This window comes from Panthera leo, chromosome D3, assembly GCF_018350215.1.
Source record: "Panthera leo isolate Ple1 chromosome D3, P.leo_Ple1_pat1.1, whole genome shotgun sequence".
Classification (NCBI taxonomy): Eukaryota; Metazoa; Chordata; class Mammalia; order Carnivora; family Felidae; genus Panthera; species Panthera leo.
Window position 1 is genome coordinate 50385576 of NC_056690.1, and position 25157 is coordinate 50410732.

Genomic DNA, 25157 nt, shown 5'->3' on the forward strand with positions numbered 1-25157 from the left:
CACAGTTTTATAGCTACGTCTGACATTCACTGTGAGAGGTACTTCAGGACAAATTTTCTTAGTTATCTTGTATACCTTGCACATTTCCTGGCACTTAGTCTTTATATAATTTTTGAAGAAATTCTTAAAGGAAGAAAGCAATTACTTTGATTAATGTTGAATGCTCACTTTGCTCTAAAATTACAAGACTTTAGTAGTAATTAAAAGGGGAATAATTTGCAATTTCTAGTCCTCATGGTGCTTAGAATAGTTCTATGAAACAGTAACAATTTATAAATTTTCAAACAAACAAAAATAAAGATATATCTCAAAATAAATTTTAACTAAAAATACTTATGGCTTAAGAATAAAAAATCAAAAAGATTTTAGTAACTTATCTTTATCTTTAATGCCTTAAAATTGAAAAAAAAATGAATGCTTTCTTAAAAGCAAGGTTAATCAACTTATGTCTCATTGGATACCAACACAGAAGTTATACTACATACTTAGAAATGTAGAAGTATACATAATCAAGCCAAAATAAAATCATAAAATAATAAAAAAATATTCTCTAAGGAAGATCATTTCTTTTGAACTTCTTAAATCATTCTTTATGAGGAAAAGTTCTATGGGAATAGCATGAAGGGATCAAAGAAAAAGCGTTTTTTAAATTTCTGTAAACATACAATGTTAGATCTTAAACACAATTACATAGGATACATTTTAGAAAGCAATTAATAGGTACACATTACAGGTGTCTAGGTGGCTCAGTTGGGTAAGCATCTGTCTTCAGCTCAGGTCATGATCTTAGGTCTGTGAATTTGAGCCCTTGCATCGGGCTGTCTGCTCTCAGCACAGAGCCTGCTTCGGATCCCCTGTGCCCCCTCTCTCTGCTCTTCTCCCACTTGCACTCTCTCTCTGTTTCTCTCAAAATAAATAAATAAACTTAAAAAAAATTCGTACACATTGCAAAATATAATCATATACTACTTCTTGCATTTTTAAGTATCTAAGTAAATTTTTCCAAACTCCCACTCCATATATATATATTGATGAGTTCTTTTGTTTCCATTAATATAAATTCACTGAGATGTGCACAAGATCACAGCCCCAAAACATGCATGCTTATTTCCCTTAGTAACCATAAAATCCTTGATAACAGAAATAAAATACTTTAACTAGTGAATATATTATTTCCCACATAGCCCCACATATATCATCCTTCATTTTACAAACATCTGAAAATGAAAATAAAAGTTGTATCTCCTGCTAAATTATGCTAAACCCAAATATTTGTCTTTGGAGTAGAAGTATCCCAAAAGATACTTATTATCCTATCTTACTTGCCATGTGATTTAAAAGTGAAAAACAGGATCTCTTCTACAGAGCAGTGCCATCGACTGCTAATCTTTTATTAAAGACAAAATGCAAAGTAAAATTGTTTGGAGGAATCCTGCTGAGATGCCGAAACAAAAGACTTTTATCATCTTTCTTTATAAAAGTAGCTTTTTAGGGGCGCCTGGGTGGCTCAGTCGGTTAAGCAGCCGACTTCAGCTCAGGTCATGATCTCGCGGTCCGTGAGTTCGAGCCCCGCGTCGGGCTCTGTGCTGACAGCTCAGAGCCTGGAGCCTGTTTCAGATTCTGTGTCTCCCTCTCTCTGACCCTCCCCTGTTCATGCTCTGTCTCTCCCTGTCTCAAAAATAACTAAAAAAAATAAAAAAAAAAAAAAAAAAAAAAAAAAAAGTAGCTTTTTATATCAAAAAAGGCATTTGTGAACTTAAAAACGCAGAGTCTTGATCAGATCTTCGGCACTTTTTTGGTTCATTTTTACCACTCTAGCGTGGATCCTCATCACTTCACACGTGGATTTTTGTATCTGCCTCCTAGAGGTTTTCTTCCTGTTCCAGGTCATTGAGCATCTACTCTTAGACTAAACCTCTGTTGCTCAGTCATGTGTCCTCCCCATTTAATATCCGTAGTATTATATGTACGCTTTCAACATATAATGCTCTTCTCACTCTTGGTGTCTTTAGTGTTTCATGCATTACCTTCTAAGACATATTCTGCCCAATCAGATTTCTCAGTCATTCCCCCCTCTCACTGCAGCCCACACCCCATGTTCACTATCTTTTCTAGAAAGCTCCTCCACCCCCATTCTCCATGCCATAGCTCCAGAGCCAGGCCATCACTTGGGGTTAATGGGTCTACTAGATGACCTTTCAAAGATGGCAGCCGATGCCCTCATTTGGGAAGGCTTCACATTTTGAATTTTAATTTAATTTTAACTTTATTTGTTTTTACATTTTGTGTCCATGGAAGCACATATGAGCACTTTATTTTTATTAGAATGGTGATTATAATAAATAATGTCTAGTTACTAAGGGTTTCATGTGACTACATCTTCTCTCTGTAAGTAGACTGTAAACTCATTTTGGCTTCCTGGCAATGAGTCTAGGTTCTTTTGTTTCCTGGGACACCTAGCAGTGACAGAGACTGTATAAATGATCATTTAATATTCACAGGCCAGTTGTATAGATGAATATCTTACAACTTTTCAAAACACTCGAAAATAGAAGTAGGTCCAGCCTGCTATAGCAACAGCATTCTGCAACAACAACAACAAAAAAACCTAGGGACTTTAAATAATTGGACTATGTACTTAGGTTGCTGGGAGTGAAAGAAAATGAATTAATATTTGTTGTATGCCAGGCACTGAACAAGATACTGACGATTAGGTTAGCTATTTTAGTCTTAGCAAGAACCTCCTGAAGTGGGAATTGTTATTTCTGTTCAACAAATGGAGACAGAAAATTCAGAGAGGCATCTGTGCCCATGGGTGTCTGACTCCTAGTGATTCCTCTACAAAAGCACAAAGGAATCTAACTAAATTCATGACGCGTAAGTTATTGAAACCTAAAGCTTTAGTAAACAATAAAAGTGGAGAAACGACAAAGAGGCTTAACAAATGCTCGTGAAGAGAATAATGTCACATCTGGATCTCCAAATGTACCAAAGTAACCAGTATTATTAAAAAGAAGTCCTTAAGTTGGAGTGGACCCTACGTATCCCATATAGGGGAGTAGCTGGAGCCCCTGAAGGTGGGGTGCAAGTGTGAGGCAGGCAGAAGAGGAAAATTCATGCTCACTGTTACAATGACGGAGTATTCTGTTAAATAGGTACTCAGCTATTACTCGGCAATCGAAAAGAATGACATCTTGCTATTCACAACTATGTGGATGGAACTAGAGGGTATTATGCTAAGCGAAATTAGTCAGAGAAAAACAAATATCATATGACGTCACTCATATGAGGACTTTAAGAGACAAAACAGATGAACATAAGGGAAGGGAAGCAAAAATAATATAAAAACAGAGAGAGAGAGAGAGACAAACCATAAGAGACTCTTAAATATGAAGAACAAACAGAAGGTTTCTGGAGGGGTTGTGGGGGGGGTGCTAAATGGGTAAGGGGCATTAAGGAATCTATTCCTGAAATCATTGTTGCACTATATGCTAACTACCTTGGATTGTAAATTAAAAAAATAAATTAAATTTAAAAAAATAGGTACTCAGCTACCTATTTGGATTCAGTGTCAGAATGATGCAGGGAAGGGAAAGAAGGCCTTTAAAGAAAAATGCACTGGCAAAGAAAGGGAAAATGTGTCTTTTCCTATAAAGGGTCACTGCATATCCTATGAATGAGAAGTGGCTGACCTCAGAGAATCTGACACTGGGGAACACACTTTGAAGGAAGCTGCGTAAAGGCGAGTTATTTAAAGTCAATTAGTTTTCTATCACCCCTGCTCCTCGCCTATAACGAATGTGAATTGGTTTAATAAATCTGTTATTAGATTCTTCTGGGTTTTAAAAACAAGTGTTAATTTGCATTTGCTCAAATACTAAACTAAGCAACATTTTTGGGGGAATTGTTCAGGTTTAAAGAGATGTTTTTCATTACATAATTTCCTTTGTGCATTCAACCATTAGAATCAACACCTTAACTGAAAATAAGTTCATTGCCAACTGGAAAAATTCTCGGTGAAATATCAGTCCTGACTTCATCCTGTGGTTTTGACTTAATGCATGAGGAGTGCCTAGTGCACGGTGACATGCTTAATCAATGATAACCACATTTCACTGTTTTCAAGTCACACGAATTAAAAGGCTTACCAATTTCAATGGATGTTATGAACTGAACTGTGTTCCCCAAAATTCATATGTTGAAGCACTATCTCCCAGTACCTTAGTATATGACTATAATTGGAGATACTGGTCTTTAAAGTGGTAATTAAGATTTAAGGGGCAACTGGGTGGCTTACTTGGTTAAGTGTCCAACTCTTGATTTTGGCTCAGGTCATGATCCCAGGGTCTTGGGATTGAGTCCTGCAACAGGCTCCATGCTGTGTGTGGAGCCTGCTTGAGATTCTCTCTCCCCCTTCCTCTCTCTCTCTCTCTCTCTCTCTCTGCCCCTTCCCTGCTTGCACTGCCAAAATTAATAAATAAAAATTTAAAAAAAGATTAAAAAAAAGCTCATCCAATATGACTAATGTCCTTATAAGAAAAGGAAATTTGGACATAGACACGAGGGAGGACAGACCACGTGAGGACACAACAAGAAGGTGGCCATGTGCAAGCAGAGAAAGGTCCTAAGAAAAATCAAACCTGCTGTCACCTTGGTTTTGGACTTAAATTTCAGAATTCTGAGAAAATAAATTTCTGTTGTTTAAACCATGCAGTGTGTGGTCTAATACAATGGGTAATGCACAGATTCCATTTAAAAAAAATTAATGTTTTTATTTCTTTTTGAGGGACAGAGTGTGAGCGGAGGAGGGGCAGAGAGAGAGAGAGAGAGACATACACAGACTCTGAAGCAGGCTCCAGGCTCTGAGCTGTCAGCACAGAGCCCAACACGGGGCTCGAACTCATGAACTGTGACATCATGACCTGAGCCGAAGTCAGATGCTCAACCAACTGAGCCACGCAGGTGCCCTGCATGGATTTCATCTCTTAACCACTGGTCAGTGTTTATTTTCTGTTATTTTGTTCCACTTACAACTTAGATGCACCTAAGCATATTTTCTCAAATTTGACAAAATTTTCTTGAACCAACCACTCACTGAAACTTACTCAAGAGGATTATGGAAAAAAACAGTAGACAGTAGCTATGTTATAGAATCTTAGTTACAGCATTAATATCATTTACAAATTAAATTATTAATTATTAAATTAAATTATTAAATTAAATTATTAAATTAAATTTACTTCTAATTTATAGCATTTCGGGGAGTTTTCAGGAGGACTATGACAAAACATGTACAGAAAAACTGGTTGAAAATAGAAAAGAGAGTGGTTAGAAGCCATTTGAAAGGAAGAAAGAAGAAAGAGATAGATATTCAAGGGGCATGGCTGAATTACTAAAATTAGATTTAAAATTTCAGTTTCAAGAAGAGGAAAATAAGGCAAATATCATAGACATGTTGCTGTTAGAAGAAATACATAGTTCACTGGAACCAAACTGTTCCTGTTATGAAAACATTCTCCTGAGGGGCCTGGGTGGCTCAGTCGGTTAAGCATCCAACACTTGATTTTGGCTCAGGTCATGATCTCACAGTTTGACAGTTTGTGAGTTCAGGCCTGAGGTAGAGCTCCACTCTGACAGCGCAGAGCCTGTGTGGGATTCCCTCTCCTTCTCTCCCTCTCTCTCTGCCCCTCCCCCATTCCCATGTACTCTCTCTCAAAATAAATACATAAACTTTAAAAACTAACCTGTTCTCCTAATAAATGGTAAGTAAAAGAATTCCAAATAGCGTAACGAGTACAACTTTCAACTTTTATCTTCCAATACATGCAACAGTGTAATCATTTTTTAACATACGGGTTTTAAAACAAAGGTGATGATACATTTATTTTAAATTAAAATATATCCTTAATGGTGAAACTCTTCTACAATCGTGTTAATGGTGGATACATGACATTATGCATTTGTAAGAACTCAAGGAATTGCACAACACAGAGTGAATCCTAACATAAACTATGGGCTTTAGTTACTCTTAATGTATCACTGGAAGAAGTGGTATTAGTTGGAGTTCTAGAACTGAATCGATACTTGACATAAACACCTTAGGTATGGAGATATTGAGGTGGTGTTTCACAAAAGTCATAGTCTCTTACTAGGCAATGTAATAAAGCAGAAATTCTATTATTTTAAGACCAATCAAGAACTTGGAAATTTCATTTTTCTGACAGGACAATTTTCCTTACGTTAAAACATTAATTTTCCTTAAATGCTCAAAAAACTCAAATTAGAAATAACAGAATTTCATAATGTAGGAGAAGGAAATAAATTTCCTTAGACAACTAAAAAAACAGGCTTGATCCACAGGATTATTCAAATTTAAAACAACTCTATACACAAATAAATGTGCCTAAAAACATTACAATATTAAACGAGAAATTTATTATTAGAGCTATTGCATAGTTTACATACATAATATGTAGTTACTGTGTTCTAGCCACCATAAAACTTTGTTAACATGGTTAATACAAAATTAAACATCAGGGAAATAATTATTTTAAAGTACTTTTTGACTCTTAAAGCAGTACCTCAAATTAATGCTAACCATAAAGCCATAATATCTTTATAAAATATTAACAGGAAACCACAGATCTTATATATTAAATGCATTACCATTTAATAGCACTGCATAAACCATATAAATGAAAGTGTGCAAAATGCTCACATATGGCTTATAATTTTTGTTCAAGTAAAACATCATGCCATATTTAGAATACAATTATAAAAGAACCCTGCAAAATATTTTTGAGGCTAAATATGCCTTTGCCTTTAAAATTGCTTTTTTTCCACATTAATTGCTATTTTTGAAAGCATACTAATAACACAGAAATAGTTTCAAAGTGCTAAGAAAAGTTCTCCCTCCACAGGCAAAGAGCAATCTTAATTAATGAACTTAACATCTAAATGAATAAATGAGAGCTGGGAAGGTAGGGAGGAGATGTCTCAACAGTAGGGATTTTCACGGTGATTTTACTTACAGATTGCAACAGAGAATGGTTACCAAGTGGCGATTTCACTTACAAATCTGAAAAACCTGCTTAGATATTCTTTTGTCACCCCAGGCCCTTACTGAGTTTCATTCTGAGGAACAATTCTTCCTTAAACACTTGAGTAGCCATTTCAGAGCGAACTGACGCTCTCCGCACTTGTACAATGGGGATCCAGTTAAAGTAGTGCGGGAATGTCCATATGCACCTTGGCGGAAAAAGTCATTACATTTTCTTTATAACACACAATTATAGTAAGAAAAAGGAAATATCGAGTCAATATTAGTACACATATTGACTCTTCAATATACATAACACTTCCAAAATACTTTAAAACTCTTTAATGACAAATTTGAGCTTGTTTTCATGGAAGACCTTTATTGTAACAAGTTTTATGATTTGGATATCAGACTCTTGATAATTACCAGCAGTGAAAGTTTTATTCACAAAAGTTGGTGGTAGCAAATGATAGCAACGAACTCCTCACTTTTTCTCCGCTTGACAGAAAGTTCTTTCTTGTCGTGAACCATGAGGAATATGTTTATTAAATTTCTTTTTTTTAATTTTTTTTATTTATATATTTTTTAACGTTTATTTATTTTTGAGACAGAGAGAGACACAGCATGAACGGGGGAGGGGCAGAGAGAGAGGGATACACAGAATCGGAAGCAAGCTCCAGGCTCTGAGCCATCAGCCCAGAGCCCGACGCGGGGCTCGAACTCACGGACTGCGAGATCGTGACCTGAGCTGAAATCGGACGCTTAACTGACTGAGCCACCCAGGCGCCCCACGTTTATTAAATTTCATGGTCCTTCCTTTTCTTGCACTGACAGATATGACACTGAAATTCCTTGTGGAAATTCAAAAGCTTTTCAAAAATTTTTTTCATATTAATATTTTAAAATAATGATAAAAGCTTTACTTCAAGAATACACAGGTATGGTGTAGTCTAATAGTCTCAATAATTTTTCTCCAGGTTTTAAAATAGAACACCAACTAAATATCACAAATGAGCCACTTTAATCCTTTTCTGGAGGTGAATTTTCGCTTCAAACCCATAAACTCTGTGACTGTGTGTAATATTTTTTACACGGCCTTTGCAGTTTTCAATTAAGTTCATTCGGGTGCTCCAAAATGTCAGTTAAGTAAGCTATTTTTTCAAGTGAATAACTCTCCTTCAACAAATCTGCAGTGAACAACATTCAAACACACAATCATTTTTCTATTAGCTGACAGACCTTTGGAAAAAAAAGGGGTCTTTTGGATAGCTTGTGAACTTGGTAGAGATCTGCAAATATGGTATTCCCTTATCTTTGCACAGAGCTATAGCCATTTATTTTCATAATTCCAATTTTTGTGGATAAAAGATTTATGAGCAATCTTTTATGTACAAGAGCTTCTATGTGAGTAAAACTAACAGAATCTTGAGATTAAACCCTTTGGTTTTTCTATCTCCATGCCATTTACAGCTTTTATAACCTTCAAGGCATCAGGGCCAAGACACTGGCCTCACGTAATATTTGCTTAACATCTTGCTGTAAAATACTTATTTGTCTCCTTGAATATATAATTTATGGAAGTTTGTTTTCCTTTTTCTTCCAGAATAAATAATGCTCTTCAAGGATTCTAACCACTGCTATTAACTAACATATTTATTAATTCCTTAAAGGCATCAACATGCAATGATAACCTTTTTGATTTAATAATCTTTTTGACTAGAGCTGTCACTACGATGTGTGACGTGTCCTCACTACCCCTCCTACGTGTATGATTCAAAAGTGACTCATTTTCTATTTCTCCTACCGTCGATGAGGGATATATAGGCTGGTAAAACAAGTAATTCTGCATCTGTGTAAGGTATTTGGCTTAAAGCATTTAATATGAAATGTTATAAATGACTTTAAGAGCTTGATCATATAGTGTTGCACTCAATCTCATCAAAAATGTTCTTACTTTCTGCTTAAGAGAGTAAAAAATTTCATCTGCCTAAAATGGCTGTGTGGGGATACAGTTCTCACAAAATGTGTCCTGCATGTGGCTTCACTTGATCTCTTTGCATTAAGTAAAATGTTTAGACCAAGTGTGAGAATAATTATAACACATGAATCCCAATCCGAGGGAATCATTATTTTTAAAAATCTTTATTTATTTATTTATTTTGAGAGAAAGAGAGAGAGAGAGAGCAGAGGAAGGGCAGAGAGAGAGGGAGAGAGAAAATCCCAAGCAGGCTCCACACCCAGCACAGAGCCCAACATGGGACTCGATCTCACAACCCAGAGTTCATGACCTGAGCTGAAATCAAGAGTTGGATGCTCAACCGACTGAGCCACCCAGTCACCTCTCTGAGGAAATCATTATAATATTATCTTATTAATATCTTACACATTTGAGGGGGTTCTTGTGACTCTGAAGTCTTTCCAGCTTTCATCCCAAATTATCCATTGGGCTGGGAAAGTAAGCATATGTACAAATCACATCTAAAAACAGACTGTGGCATGTTCAGCTTTAGAAATTCATTTGTAAAATAACATATAATATACGTGTAATATATATATAATTTAGTGAATTATTAATATTATCTAATTATATAAAATAAAAGATATACAAATAAATATATATAATATGCATTCTATGTAAGGTCTGCATTTTTAAGGTACTTTAAAATAAATATATGAAAAACTTGAATAATTAAACATACTATAATTTAAATTAACAATATGGAATATATTCACTTTCACTTCATTTAAAGGGTATACAAAGTGTACAAAAATTTGTTCATTATATTTCTAGATAATCAAAAAATATGTTGAAAACAATCAATGTCTGGAAACTACAGTCCTCTTTAATAATTCAGTAAATTTTATGTCCAGAAAAAACACCTAACTTAATTCTAAGGGATTTGTTTCTAAAAACTTATATAAATCTTAACACAGTATATACACATTAATTCTAAAAATGACCCCCAAATTACTGATTTCCATCAAAAATAAGATTTTGATTTTTAACCTTGAAATCCAATAGGAAGGAAGGAAAATTAGCAAAAGTAGAAAGAGGAAAAATAGAAAAAGATGGAGAGAGTAAGTAATAATTGAGAAAATTAATAAAATTAATGATTCTTTGGTACCTTAAAAATTTATTCATACCTTCTATTTTAGAATTAAACAGGGAAAACTATGAACAAAAAATAAAAGCACATGAAATGGAAAAGATAATTAAATTAATACTTGCAAAAAAATAAACAGTCATATAAAAATCTTCACTTGGGATAAACACATTGATACAAAAGTAATGACCCCTCTCTCTCAAAATAAATAAATAAACATTTACAAAGGGGGCGCCTGGGTGGCTCAGTCGGTTGAGCATCCGGCTCTTGACGTAGGCTCAGGTCATGATCCCAAAGTTTGTGAGATGAAGCCCTGTGTTAGGCTCTGTGCTGGGTATGGAGCTTGCTCGGGGTTCTCTGTCTCCCTCTCTCTGCTCCTCCCCCACTCGGATGTGTGTGTTCTTTCTCTCTCTCAAAATAAATAAACATTCAAAAGTATAGCCAGATAACTGGGAGGATTCCGTGGGAAAGGGGACACGTTGGTGCTAGCTCCATTGGCGAATTCTTGGTCAATAAGATCTGGGGAGGGGCGCCTGGGTGGCGCAGTCGGTTAAGCGTCCGACTTCAGCCAGGTCACGATCTCGCGGTCCGTGAGTTCGAGCCCTGCGTCAGGCTCTGGGCTGATGGCTCGGAGCCTGGAGCCTGTTTCTGATTCTGTGTCTCTCTCTCTCTCTCTGCCCCTCCCCCGTTCATGCTCTGTCTCTCTCTGTCCCAAAAATAAATAAAAAATGTTGAAAAAAAAAAAAACAGATCTGGGGAGATGCTATGTGTAGACTTGGGTCTACACGAGTCTTACTCAAGCAGAAAATGATAAAAGTAATAACAACTTGTCAGGAAGTTTTTAGAGAAAGCCATAAAAGAGCATTCAAATATAATGTTAACTGTTGTGAACTGTTTTATTATAAAAACGCCTTCACATTTGTTAACAATATAAACTAGTTCAACCATGTGTACCTGTAGCACAACTGTACCCCATTTTTGACAATGGATTGGGAAACACTGATTTATTTTGCCATACTTCTGAAATAGTAAGGTTAAGGTAGGCATTACTAACGGTCACCAATATTTTCGTTTTTTTTTCCCCTTCCCGGACATGCAGAAAGATGACATTTCTCATCTCCCTTGACCTTAGTTATGACTGTCTGGCTTGCTTTGGCCAATAAAATCTGAAGACTGAAGTGACAGATATCACTTCTCAGCAGAAACCTCTAAAAGTGGACATCCTCTTTCCCAGCAGTGGCAATTAAGAAAGAAGGTGTTAAACGTGGATAATACAAGACTGAAACCCCCAGGATGAGCGAGTCACCCCATAGAGAGCTTTCCTGGAGGGTCAACCTGTTCCAAAATGGACTTCAGGTGAAACAGAAATTGACGAATTGTTCCTGCAGCACGTTCCAGCCTATCAGGTATGATACAGCCTCAACTTCAGTGACCTAAAACACTCTCAATACAGTAGAACTAGGGTGAAGTGTCTATAAAATAAAATAAATTGGAATCAAACGTATTGTGGAATAAAACAAAAATATCTCTCGGGGCACCTGGGTAGCTCGGTTGCTTAAGTATCCGACTCTTGATTTTGGCTCAGGTCATGATCCCAGGGTCATGGGATCAAGCCCCAAAACTGGCTCCATGCTGAGTGTGGAGCCTGCTTAAGATTTTTTCTCTCTCTCCTTCTGACCCTCTCCACCACTCAGGCTCTCTCTCTCTCAAATTAAAAACAAAACAAAACAAAACAAACAAAATTTCTTATTCCTAAAACTCTTGGTATTTTCCCACTAAAAGAGAAAAGTTTTATTATGATGTTCTGTAAAACGTAATCAATCTCTTAGAGAAGGAGTTATTTCATTTCCTGTCTAGGTAAAGTCACGTAATATTTAACGAACATCTATATACAAGTTGCCGCAAATGAAAGAAAGGAGCAGAGCTACGATATTCTTCCTTGATATGAAATTGAAAAAAAATCAAAACAAGAGGTAGGAATGATACAGAAGAATGATTATGACATTAAAAATATGAAATTTAGATTTTCAGTAGTCTGATAATGATATGCATGTAATTTTATGTATTAAACTATTGGAAAAGCAGTAAGATTATTGCATTCTCCCTTGTATGCATTCTAATAACTTAACAAATTTAAAGCTGTTTTTCACTTCATTGATATTCTTCCTCCAGGCATCTCTCTGCATGAAATTCAATGAACCCCCCCCTTTTTTGGGCAGATTCCACCTAAAATATATAAAATTATCGGTGCTCAAGCAGAATTCTTCTTTTTTTTTCAGAATGTGCCCATTAACAAATTACACTGAAATATCACTACCTCTAATTAAATTACTCTGACAAAGCACAGGTTGTGTAGAAGTTCCTTTTCTCAACTGTATGATTATTAGTTTCTGAAACTTAATGCAGTTTAGTTCCCCTAAATTTAGTTACCAGGCTACTGTGTCAACAAAGAAGGAATCTTAATTCCTAATTTTTGTGACAGGTTTTTGTTAATTTTTAAAGAAAATAGAGTTTTCATAATAAGGTTTACCGGAAGCAAAGGCTCCTGCTAATTGGAATTTTCAAAAACACCACTGAAAAAGGAAAAAGCCGAACTAAACTAATCATGTGTCTATATTAGTTTCGACAATGCAGTCTCCAAATGTGCCACAGAAATCAGAAAGAGCCAATGTCTCCCCAGAATGCCCAGCTTGCTAAGCCAAGGAACAAAAGGATGTGATATGTTTTATGAAACTTGAATAAAAGAAAGAGGTACATAGAACTTATGTTCATTAACTAAATTAGCCCTACCAGTATTACATGATATCACATTAACTGAAATTAAAGTCCATTGAACTATTACACTATTAAATCCAAAACCATTTGCTGATAGTAAAGCTATAAAACAAACAGAGTATAAGATTTCACCCTAAACATGTAAAACAATTTAAGAAATATTTATTCCTTTACTGGCTATTAGGAGAAAAAGATCATGGTCACATATGGAGAAATAACAATGTATTTTAAAAAGCTCTTGAAAATATACCATAATAACACATAACCTAATAGTTTAAAAGCTGAATTCCCAATAATTACTGCCAACCCCCTCAAAAGATATGTCAGCTCACCAGCCACTGTAAAGAACTGTATCAACAGTAAAGGTGGGCTTTCTACAGAATGCAAACTATGCACATATAACAAAACCATACCAAAACTCACACACTATTAACACACGCTATTTCTGAAGGCTGCCTATACTTTCTGAACTAACATGATATGTATGAAGTATTTAATATATGAAACATTCCATAAAAATTCATTCGTGTTAACTACTTTTCTTCATAAATCCAATGAGTTATTAAAAAAATTATATAAAATCCATCCCTAAGTTGACAACAAAATTGAAGTAGTAAAACAACGAATTCTAATACGAATTCAATTAATGTGTTTCTACTTGGGAAACATCACCATATAATCTGGAAAAAAAAAAACCCATGATCTTTTAGTCCATCCTATTATTATTGTCTTAGTAACCCACTGTCCAACTTTCTTTCTTTCTTTCTTTCTTTCTTTCTTTCTTTCTTTACTTATTTTGGAGCCCTATGTGGGGCTCAGACTCACAACTGTGAGATCAAAACCTGAGCCGAGATCAAGAGTTGGACACTTAACTGACTGAACCACCCACACGCCCCTGCACTGTCCAACTTTTTAGAGAATTATTGTATAAACTCTAGAAAGCTATTCCAGTGGCACAAAAGTATTCTTCCAACAACCTACCTAGATAATATTTCTTAGGTCCAGCTCCACTCACTTTGGCCCGTCATGTATAGCCATCAGGAAAACAAGGGCAAGTAATCTATGACATACAATTAAAAAAATGCCCTATGACTTTTGATGCATTAAAAGGAAAGTAATAAAGCGTTATTTGAAGATTATGATTTTACACAAATATATAAATACTGAAGTGGGGTAACAGTCTTCTTAAATGCCGATTACTTATATTTAGGAATTATGTTATTCTTATTAAATTTTTTATTATTATGTCCAGAACTGGAATAATTTCAAAATGCTATTTGCTTTAAAACAAACAAACAATAAAATAATCCTCTTCATAAGTGTTCCCTCCCTCTACACAGCCTGGAACGAACATCTACTTCTGTGAACACACCAACTCAGCAGTCTGGGCAAAAATCTCCTGCTTCAAATGCCAATAATAAGCCTTATCCTCATTAATGGGTTGACGTTTTCTTTTGGAGAAATGATTACACTTCTATTTCACCATTCTCATTAATTATATCAAAATGAATGGGATTAATTGTCATACACTGTAACTTTATGGCCATCTCATGTATACTCCACTCTGTGTGACTTCTCTAGAAACATCGTAGGTGCGGGAGTGTTCAGTCTAGGAGCAATAATCTCATCCCTACCCCTCCCCAAACGCCACTACAGCACTCATGGTCCAGCTCTTAGGTACACTTATGAAGGGTCGGGATATTTTTAAAATTTTACAGAGATAAAGATTTTGCACATTTAATTTACCCTATGAAAATACATGAGCATGTATTAAAGGATTTTCATTACATTAACCACGATGATGTCAAGGCAAATATCCTGTGCACCTATCGTTTGCTTCCAACTTTACCATTTCCCAATCTGTATGTATTAGTTACAATAAATCAAGTTAGGTTAAAACAATATCCTTATCCTGTGCTGATAAGCAGATGCAATAAGCAGACTAGTCTGAATTATATTTTTTTGCCTAAAAGCCCCAGCAACACTAATGCTTTAGGATAATATATTAAAACCCTATTTAAAAAAATTAACTTAGATACCTGACTACCAGAGGCATGAAAATGAAGTAAAACAATAGATGTAAATAAATGGGGCAATGACAGAAATACACACACACACACACACACACACACACACACCTCTTACAGTAATAATGAAGGACATACTGAATGCATATTTTTCACTTAAAAAAACATTTTTTTAAAAGGAGGGATATAAAAACCAAGAACAGATAGAAATACCAAGGCATGAAAGAGACTCCAGATAGGTTGGTGTGGCAGGGGGTCCATGTTTTTGGTGTATTACCTCTGTTCCAAATACACAACCATAATAATAAAATATATTAAGTAAAGCAAAATGACATAAAACCTAGGCAGGCTCAAAAACAAGATGAATGTTCCAGCAGACCAGAAATAAACTTAATGTAAATTGTCACCTGGATAGGAAGCAAGCAGGGGCCACAGAAGCTCAGCGTATGTGGGGTAAAGGGGCTTGAATGTAAGGGAAAGACGGTACAGCACCTGGGACATCAGAATCTAACATCGAATTCACTTCATGGACCATTCTGATTTTCTAGATCCCACTGGCCATTCTTCTCCTTCTCTAAAGATGTCTCAAGGGGCAGCCCAGGACCTTTACTTCTCTACACTTTCACCCTGGAGGATTTCAGCTAGCCCCAAGGTTTTAAAAACCACCCGTACAAAGATGAATAGTGAATATGTATGTATAAACTTTGTTCTGAAATCTAAACTCCTACATTCAACTTGCCATCTCCACTTGGACATGTAAAAGGCAACTCAAACTAAGCAAGTGCCAAAACCAACTCTTGATTCACTCCTGCCCCCAATAAATGAACTTCATGGTTAACAATGTCACCCCTCACCCAAATGCTGACTCCAAGTCTAGTTGTTGAGTTTGACTCCTGTCTTATTCCAAATGAATCAACCTGAAGGTCCTGTCAGCTCTATATTTTTTAATGCTTATTTTTTTTTTTGAGAGAGAGAGGGAGAGAGAGAGAGAGAGGAGGAGAGAGGACATGAGCAGAGGAAGGGCAGTGAGGGAGGAAGAGAGAGAGAATCCCAAGCAGGCTCTGCTGTCAGCACAGAGCCCAATCGAGGGCTTGAACTCACAAACCATGAGATCATGACTTGAGCTGAAATCAAGAGTCAGATACTTGGAGACTGAGCCACTCAGGAGCTACTTTTAGAATATATCTCCAATATGGCCATTTCTCATCACCTCCATGACTACCATCTCATCACCAGCCATTATCTGGGCTGAATCGTGGCTAGAGCCTCTAACTGGTCTATCCGTTCCACTCTTCATGATACCTACCGTGGGCTTTTAAAAATATAAATTAGATCATATTCAAAGGCTTCCTATCACACAGAGAATAAAACCGTTCACAAAGGTCCCTGGCCCTGCAACCTCATCCTCCTTTCCTGTTGTCCGAGCTCACAGGGCCACCAGTCTCGTGGTAGCATATTAATTACGCATTTTAGCAACAAGCCTCAACAAGCCTCAAGTCCTTTCCTATATATTTGAAATATCACACAGTGCAAGAGAGAGGAGAAGAAAAATAAAAGTGGAGAGGAAGCAAGAAAACTTGGAAAGCCAACTGTCCAGATAACAGATCATTTGATTTATTTTGGTCTTTTTATAGGCTTTATTATTAAAGAAAGTTACCTTTCATTAATTTTTCCCAACTTTCTTCTCTTTGTTGTTTCTTTCCATGTCACTGGTACCAGTGGATAATTAGAGTGGACTTTTTTCATTCAAACCAATTAATGAATAAAAGGAATGTGAGACCCTTTTTCATTCATTAGCTGGTTTGACTAGAGATAAGTGATATGAATCATAGAATGCACGGGGCAGGCTGTAGCATATTACACACTTTAGGAAGAGCTAAGCAAATAGAGAGGGGGAAAACAAAAATGTTTTGATGTCTGTAATCTAATAACTGATCTAACCACCAGAACATGCAGCTGTGGATGAGATGCTATGGATCACCCAGAGTCTGTGTTCTACTGTATCACGTAGCCTCTCAAACAACACTATTTGAAAACTTGCAGGAGGAATGAACAAATTCCAACTAGTTCTTTAGTAGTAAAGGACAAGGTCAACAGTAACAACAGTCTAGTGTTGAGCCAGCGTTCACTCATGTGTATACTAGGTCTTCTCAAAATTGGGGACTCGTAACCCTTAACATAAACTTGTGGCCACAGCATCTCAACCACCAATTATAATCCTGCTTCAATGAGAATGTGTACAGCATCACTCTCAATATAAGGAAACAAAGCACAAAGGTGGATATTGCACCCACTTCCTCAGATCCAACAGCTCAAGTTAATAATATCACATTAACTGGTTTTGTATGTATGTGTGAATCCATCCATCTATCTACATATAAAAGTGAAGTGCTTTGCACTATACTCTGAATGGAGTACTCAGTCAACCATATAATTCATTACTGCTGTTTCTAAGTCAGGAGTCCAGGGTTCAGAATGTGAGATCTAATATCTCATTTGGAAATCACCTCCAATGATCCAAATACTTTCATGTACTTTTTTTCCCTTTTCCTTTTTGTACCACAGTTCCCCACCTTTACATGCAGGGAAACAAAAGGCCACAGAGTGTTAAGTTACCTGGTCACATTGAAAGTGGGGACACAGCTGTCTGAAGTTCTTGGTGACAGCCTAGGAGGCACCCGCTGTATTTCAGGACCAAGGGGTATTTCCATCTCTTGTTGAATTGCCACCACTGAATGAAAAATAACCAAATGATTCCCACTCTGTCATCTAAGGTGAATACAGAGGTGGATATGGCAAGGTCCCTGACCTCTAGGCATTTAAATTTAGGAGGAAAGGCCTTCAATAACTAACAGCAAAGTAAAACAATATATAACAAGGTGGGCTAAGCCAAAGCTCTTGACAAGTACATCTGGAGGGGAAGGAAGGGGATCACTGAAGACATAATGGAAATGGCAGCTGGCTTTTGATCTGAACATAGAAGGAAGTGCGGGATTCCAACAGGCTGCGTGGAGAGAGGGGCGTGGTGATGGCTTCAGCATCAATGGGGCCTGGAAACCCCAGTGATGGTGCCTTCACAGAGGCATCAACGTTTGTGTTACGAGCAGTGCCTGGATCACAATTGTTCCTCACTCAATGTCTTTGTTAAAAATGAGTATAAAGGGTTTTTTCCTAGGGCAAATTTGTTTGGCATGGTGTTTGTAGGATGTATTATCTTTGTGGGGGAGGAATATTTATGGACTAAAGTCCCTTACTGCAGTCTCCAGGTAGGCTGAAATACATGAGGCTTGAAGAAGAAAAGTCAACATAGGCACAAATTAAAGATCTAATTACCCACACACATGAATTGGTTCACAGAATTTAGGGACTGTATGTGTGTATGTGTGTGTGTGTAACACGCATATCTGATAGTAATATTAAGCATTAAAATTTAAATGTCATTGTAGTTTTTATATGAAGGCTTAGCATTTCCCCTTTTCCTGAGCCATGGGTTAGATCTATTTATATGAGGAAGACCATTAGTGGTATTTTTTAGATACAGGAATTATTAAAAAACACACAATATAATATGCAAGATGTGATTATAAAGAAATGGGATTGATTCCACAAGTCACATAGAAAAATCAGATTCATTACATAATAAGCACGCTTTGTATAAATTATAGTCCAACCAACAAGGGCACTAAATATGCACTTTAATTTAGAGTACAATACAGAAGTAACTTTACTATCTAATGAGATGAATTATTAATGAAGCTAAAAGATACTAAAAGAAATCTGCTTGTATAAAAGCCAATCTAATCTCATGTATAAGTAATCTTCAATAAAACATTACCATTTTATACTCAATTGAACTATATCCTCAACTAGTCTGACATAGTGTACTTTTCTTCAATAGGAACAAATGTCATTGATAATGAGAGTTTTATAATTTTGTGCTTGTTTGGTGCAAAAAATAAAAAGAGCAGTGGACTACAGCCAGTAAACTAAGTCCTGGTTGTGGTTCCACTAATACTGAATAATTCTCTAAACAGCTTTGAATTTTCATTTCAGCTGTAATGTGAAGGAGTTTCATTGGATGACTGCTAATATCTTTTACAGCATAAAAATATGCATACACATAATCTAAAATTTGGGATCACAACAAGTTCCAGAGTGAATATCACCACTGAAGGTGGTACTCCAGTTATTTTGGTTTGTTTTTGTTTTTCTTGTTGTTTGAGCAGGCTTTCACCAAAATACAATGGCTTCTCTGGACAAAAAGGACAAGAAAACTCACACAGGAGTAAGTTATTTTTTTCGTGTATTTTTCTCTAGTTTTTAAAAAGCCACAAATCCCAAAGCAAAGTTAAAGTCCATATATCACATTCCATGTAATTACAGCTGAAGGGGTAGTAACAGGTACAGTGATAAAACTCACTCTGATTATTCAATGGTCACTCTTCTTTTCATTAGGTTAACAATTTACATTGGTGTTAATGAACTGTAATTTATAATCTAGCTGTTTTTCTTTCGCTAAACTTTGTATGTCCTCACAAAAAAGAAAAGAAGCTCAAGTTATTCTGTTTGAAACACAACTCTTCCCGGAATAGACCAGGCGACTTCTCTGCACGAAACAGATTTCAGTCACTGCAGCACTAAGTGTCACAACACGTATAAATCTTGATGATCAAAAGATACTACCAGTATTTCAAGCTACAAATTCTGTGGCCCATTCCCTTTAAATAATGAATGTCAATGAGGAAAGGTAAAACTCAAACTTCTGTGGAACAGTTCTTTAGAACTATTTAGTAAGGAGCACAAAACTGTTGTAACTCTGGAAAATAAAATTATGCACATGAGAGAACTAAGGCTACAGTCTCCAAAGTTTCCAGGCTTGATGGCGTAAATGTTTTTCATGAAAGATGAACTGAAGACCTACAAAATTCCTTGGGAGATAGATGATGAGAAAACCAACATGACTATTCTAGGCTTAAGTTACAACAGAAGAGGTGCTCCTTTAACTTTTGTATGTCATGTTTACTTTTTAAAATTTCTAATAAAATAAACTCAGAGGGTGCCTAGGTCACTCAGTTGGTTAAGCATCCAACTCCAGATTTTGGTTCAGATTATGATCTCACGGTCATGGGATTGAGCCCCACGTCAGTCTCTGCACTGACTGCACAGAGCCTGCTTGGGAGTCTTTCTCCCTCTCTCTCCGCACCTCCCAAAATAAATAAATAGACTTAAAAGAATATAAAAGTTTCTAATAAAATAAACTCACTGGTTGTTATAAGAGAGGCATTGTCTATTCGGTTCATATCACAATGGCCACATGTAAACATTCCACAGCAAGTTTTGGTTTACAATGAGTAGCATTCTGTTTCTCAGGTTCAAAGTCATCTTCTTTAAGCAGCCTATTTTATATGCACACAGTACCTTCTGATAATTCTTTAATGGATTACAGTGCAGAATTTAAAACAAGTAACTTTGTTGAATACCTTATTGTTTTTCTAGGCGGTTTCAAATCCCTTGAAGTTTGGCAAATTTTAACAAAATTAATGAGGTTAACCTTCATTTTCCAGACTTGTAGAGCTACTTTATGTTACCATAGACCTCTTATTTAAAGATGACTCACAGTCAAGGACTTTTAAGTTTGACTTTATTTTTGGGAAAATCTGCTAAGCTCAAAGTAGATCCTAATAAAGACAACTATGGGCCACTTTCTTAAACACATTTAAGCAACTAAATACAGAGTAATCCCACTTAAAATAAATTAGATTTATGAAAAGAGAGACATCTGAACTGAAATTTAAAGACAAAGTAATGTTCTTCACTTTATAAGGTTCCTTTCTGTAGCTGCATGATATTGTGCCTGAAAATATGTCTTACTACAAGATAAGTACTGGGAGACGAGCTAGAAATATAAAAGTGAACAGAGCAAGTGATCTACCATCAAGAAGTGAAAGTCTCATCTAAAAATTTCTCTAGCGAATTATATGAATTAAAATGAAGAGCTACAGAGTGGGGATTAGGGAAATTAGGTCAAGAAATTTAAGAGCTGAAGTTGACATTTAATAACATGATTAAACAGAGTATCACAAGAGGTAGAAAGTAGCCACAAAAATATTTGGTTTGTAAAATTTTAATTTACCTGCAGTTTGCAGGAAAATGTCTGGAATATACAGAAAGGGACAAATGCAGTTTGTTGCAAAGTATTGCTACCTGAATTTGAAAACATGTATCTTATTTTGAAATGTAAATGTGCAATTCTCTAAACTTACCACTTTAAAGAAGGCAAAGTGGAAACACAGCTTTTAAATATTCCTTCCTTCAACCACCACTCCTGTCCCCATAAGATTATATGCGCAGTTTTCTTCTGATTATGTTTTAGTTTGATTTTAGAGTAACGGAAATTCATAGTATCACTGAACGTTTAAAATACAAAAATATGCTTTGTACATAAGCTTTCTCATTTTATGCTACTTTGTTTTCCAATTTCACTAAATCACTGTTGGAGGGAATAAATAAGGCGATTTTTGTTACCTGAAAGGAAAACATATGATTCTGCTTGGTTCTTTACTTTCTCAGTGAAGATACACACATTGGTCTTTAATAAAAACATGCCATTGAGTTTCCATTTCCCATAATTCCTTCTGCTTAGTGAACAAAGTCATAATAGGTATGTCAGAATGAAAACAGGGATAAAGTTCTTTTGAGCTGACGGAAATGCCTATGCAGCCTTTTATAACTGGAATACTGACCGTCAGCAAAACAGAGATTGGGTGGCTCAAACAGAGCCCATATTACATCTGATTCACTGATCCCTTTCAAATTCTTGCCCCCAACCTCGGAGCAACACAAAACCTTCCTGAGCTCTGCCGGTCCTTTTGTCTGTTTGCAAAACAAAATACAACATAAGAATAAACTCTTAGGGGGTAAAACAGCATTTCTATTTGGACAATTATGTCCCTTTTGGTTACCTTAAGATTCGTGTTCTTTCTAGTTTTTTCGGCTTGTAACTATCCATCACCTGTTACTTGGCAATCTGCTATTGTAAAAAAAATCTGTTGTTCTCCTAGCTTTCTCTAAAGAAGCAACTTAAATGAAAAGTCAATATAAATGTGCTTTGTGTACCCAGCAGCATCTCAAAGTGCTTATAAGATAATTAGGACTGGTAAGGAGTCACTGGTTTTATACCTTAAATTGGGTACGAATTTGAGATTAAACGTCAAAAGAATCTATCTGTGAATGCTTGCTAAAATACAAAATTTCATAATTAAAGTCATGCACCCCATGTAAAATGAAAGATGTTCTATGTGTAAAACATACCTTAAAATAATTTTACTAATGGGTAGATACAAGATTCTTAAAGGATGCTTTTCCTCCCAGATTTTTATAGACATTAAACACACCATGAAACTTTATGGGGTTTCAGATTGACTTCCTCCATGAGGGTACAACTGCTTTTTACAATGGCTTGTCACATGTTGTGTTGTCCTTAAACATCCCCTTTTCAACTATTAACTTTCCAGTTCACACCATGCACTAAATATTCTAGGACAGCTTAAGAATATTGTGAGAACCTGCAGTAAGTCTACAGAAATACTCTGGAGACAATGCTGAACCATGGAGGGTTTTGAGAGGCACAGAGAGGAAGAAAGGAGATTCCAGTAAGCAGAGGAACAACACCGAGCAGAATAAAGAGAGCGGATGACAAGTCCAAGGAAAGGCGAAAGCCAGTTGTTTCTTAAAATATAGTTCACATAAGGAGGAAGTGGAAGATACATTTCTAAATTTAGTATGGACATACCAGAGAGGACTTGCAAACATTTAGGACAAAGATGCTGAAGGCTTTTGGGCAGGGGAAGTGCACATGGTGTTTTGGGACACATGACCTAACTTAAACATAAAGGCTGGAAGTATGAATGAAACCCAAAGACTGGCAGAGCACTAAAGAGGTCAGCGTTGGAGCCTAAGGATCTGGGCCAGAGTGATGGCAACCAGGAACCTCAAAAGAAGAGACCTATACCCACAGGGATCGTGAAGACAGAATGAGGAGGAACTGATAACTAGTCTGACGTAAGGGTGAGGATTACCTATGAATGGCAAATAAGTCAAATAGTATTCCAGGGACGCCTGGGTGGGCTCAGTTGGTTAAGCGTCCGACTCTTGGTTTTTGCTCAGGTCATGATCTCTCGGGCTCTGTGCTGACAGCCTGGAGCCTGCTTGGGATTCTCTCTCTCCCTCTCTCTTTGCCCTTCCCCCGCTCATGCTGTCTGTCTCGGTCTCAAAACAAATAAATAAACTTAAAAAAAAAAAAGATTCCAGTGTTCTGAGTCTGACTGACTAGTGGAAAGATGAATGGAAATGAATTAAATCTGAAAGAGGAAACAGTTTTGTGGAAGATTTTTTGTCAGAACTGCTGACTTAATTTAGCAGTGAAACTTATATAGGGGCGCCTGGGTGGCTCAGTTGGTTAAACGCTTGACTTCGGCTCAGGTCATGATCTCGTGGTTCGTGGGTTCGAGCCCCGCGTCGGGCTCTGTGCTGACAGCTAGGAGCCTGAAGCCTGCTTTGGAATCTGTGTCTTCCTCTCTCTCCCCTCCTCATACTCTCTGTCTCTCTCTCACACACACGAAAATAAACATTAAAAAAAATTAAAAAAAAAAACCCAACTTATATATGAATTATGCATCTTCCGAGTGTCTAACACAGTGTGAGATGTAGAAGATTCATACATGACCGCCACAGACCATCCCTGGAGAAGTACCCAGTCCCATGATGGAGACACACGTGTCATTTATCTTGTTGAAGTCACTGGAACGAGGTCATTGAAAGTTGTCTCTGGTAAATCCATAACCTACACTAACTGTCCTCCTGCATGAATCCACATTTCTGACATCTGAGCATTCTGAGGCCTGGTTGAGGGTGGGGATATTATGATGCATGGGATGTCTGAGTTCTAGGCTTGCTGGCACATAGGCACTCTTTGCTAGCTGCATTTGTCCAGTGCTCCTTCCAATGTGTTCTTAGATTTAGGAGACTGGTGTTGATATTTCCATGATTTCATGGACATGATCATTTCTGATCCTCGCTTCAGCCCGAGTAGGCAGCAACTCAGCAACTTGTATTTCCATTTTATAAATGGATTAATTATGGCTCAGGGAGATTAAGCAACCTGCCCAGGTCCCACAACTGTCAAAGAGAACAAACTACCATTATTAGGGACCAAATGAACTACAAATAATGATAGGTTTCTAGCTCCCATTTACGTTCTGGCTTGTTATAATTACCTATTTTCTGCTCTACCACTGCCATGTCTGGATTTCACAGTCTGTATCACATGTTTTTTTTCTTTTTTTTGTCAAGTTCTTCTCACCACTAATTTGTAAAGATAATTTTCTCCCAATTCTACTAGTTGTGGGAATAAGAAAATCCACGAAATTTAGAGCCTTGTGTGACTATGAAATGGATCTTCACATTTTATAGTGATTCTGTAGACACAAAGAAGGCAAAGTTAAGGTCTGTCAACATTTATGGTTCAGAGAGTATGGAGACAAGCAACGAGACAATGTCTTGCAAACTATATTCTGATGATAACACACGTTGTAAGATTGGCAACAACTGATTGCCAATGCCAAAAACACAAGTAAACCTCTTTTTGACCAATTAAACACAAATAAAAGTTGTGAGTGGTTTTTATTTTGATAATACCTTTAAATGGTATTACTGAAGAATAAATAACTGTTTCCTTAGATGGAGCCAGAGTGCTTACTGACAGTTGACTGAGCATTTGTGCACAGAGCCTTGGAGTTACATGTCTCAGCAAGAATGCGACACACTCTAGTCATTTCCACTTGCTTTGTTATACAGTTAAGACACTGCTCTTTAGCACAGGGAACTACATAACTATGTTAACTGTCCAGGATAACAATAAGACCACTACCTTATAGCTTTATAGCACCGTAACAGTTACAAAACTGCCTTCACAGAAGCAGAAGGCCACGTATGATTTCTGGTATGGCAGTATTCCAAAAACTGAGTACCAATGGATGGTACCACAGGGCCACCACATCAGCAAAATAATTAACTCTCTTCCAAGCAGCTAAAATTCTGTGATGGACAGATTATGCTAATTTTCTTAGGTCAGTGCCCTGATAAAACCTGTATTCCTACAACAGCATTCAACACAAAAACTCTTAGTTTTACCTCCTATTAACAAAAGTATCT

At 36.6% G+C, this 25157-nt stretch overlaps 1 protein-coding gene across 4 annotated transcripts in view; it reads right to left on the reverse strand.

The window, feature by feature from the left end:
- CDH2 (cadherin 2) overlaps positions 1 to 25157 on the reverse strand; it is a 215473-nt gene that overhangs the window by 63958 nt on the left and 126358 nt on the right. The window lies entirely within an intron of this gene.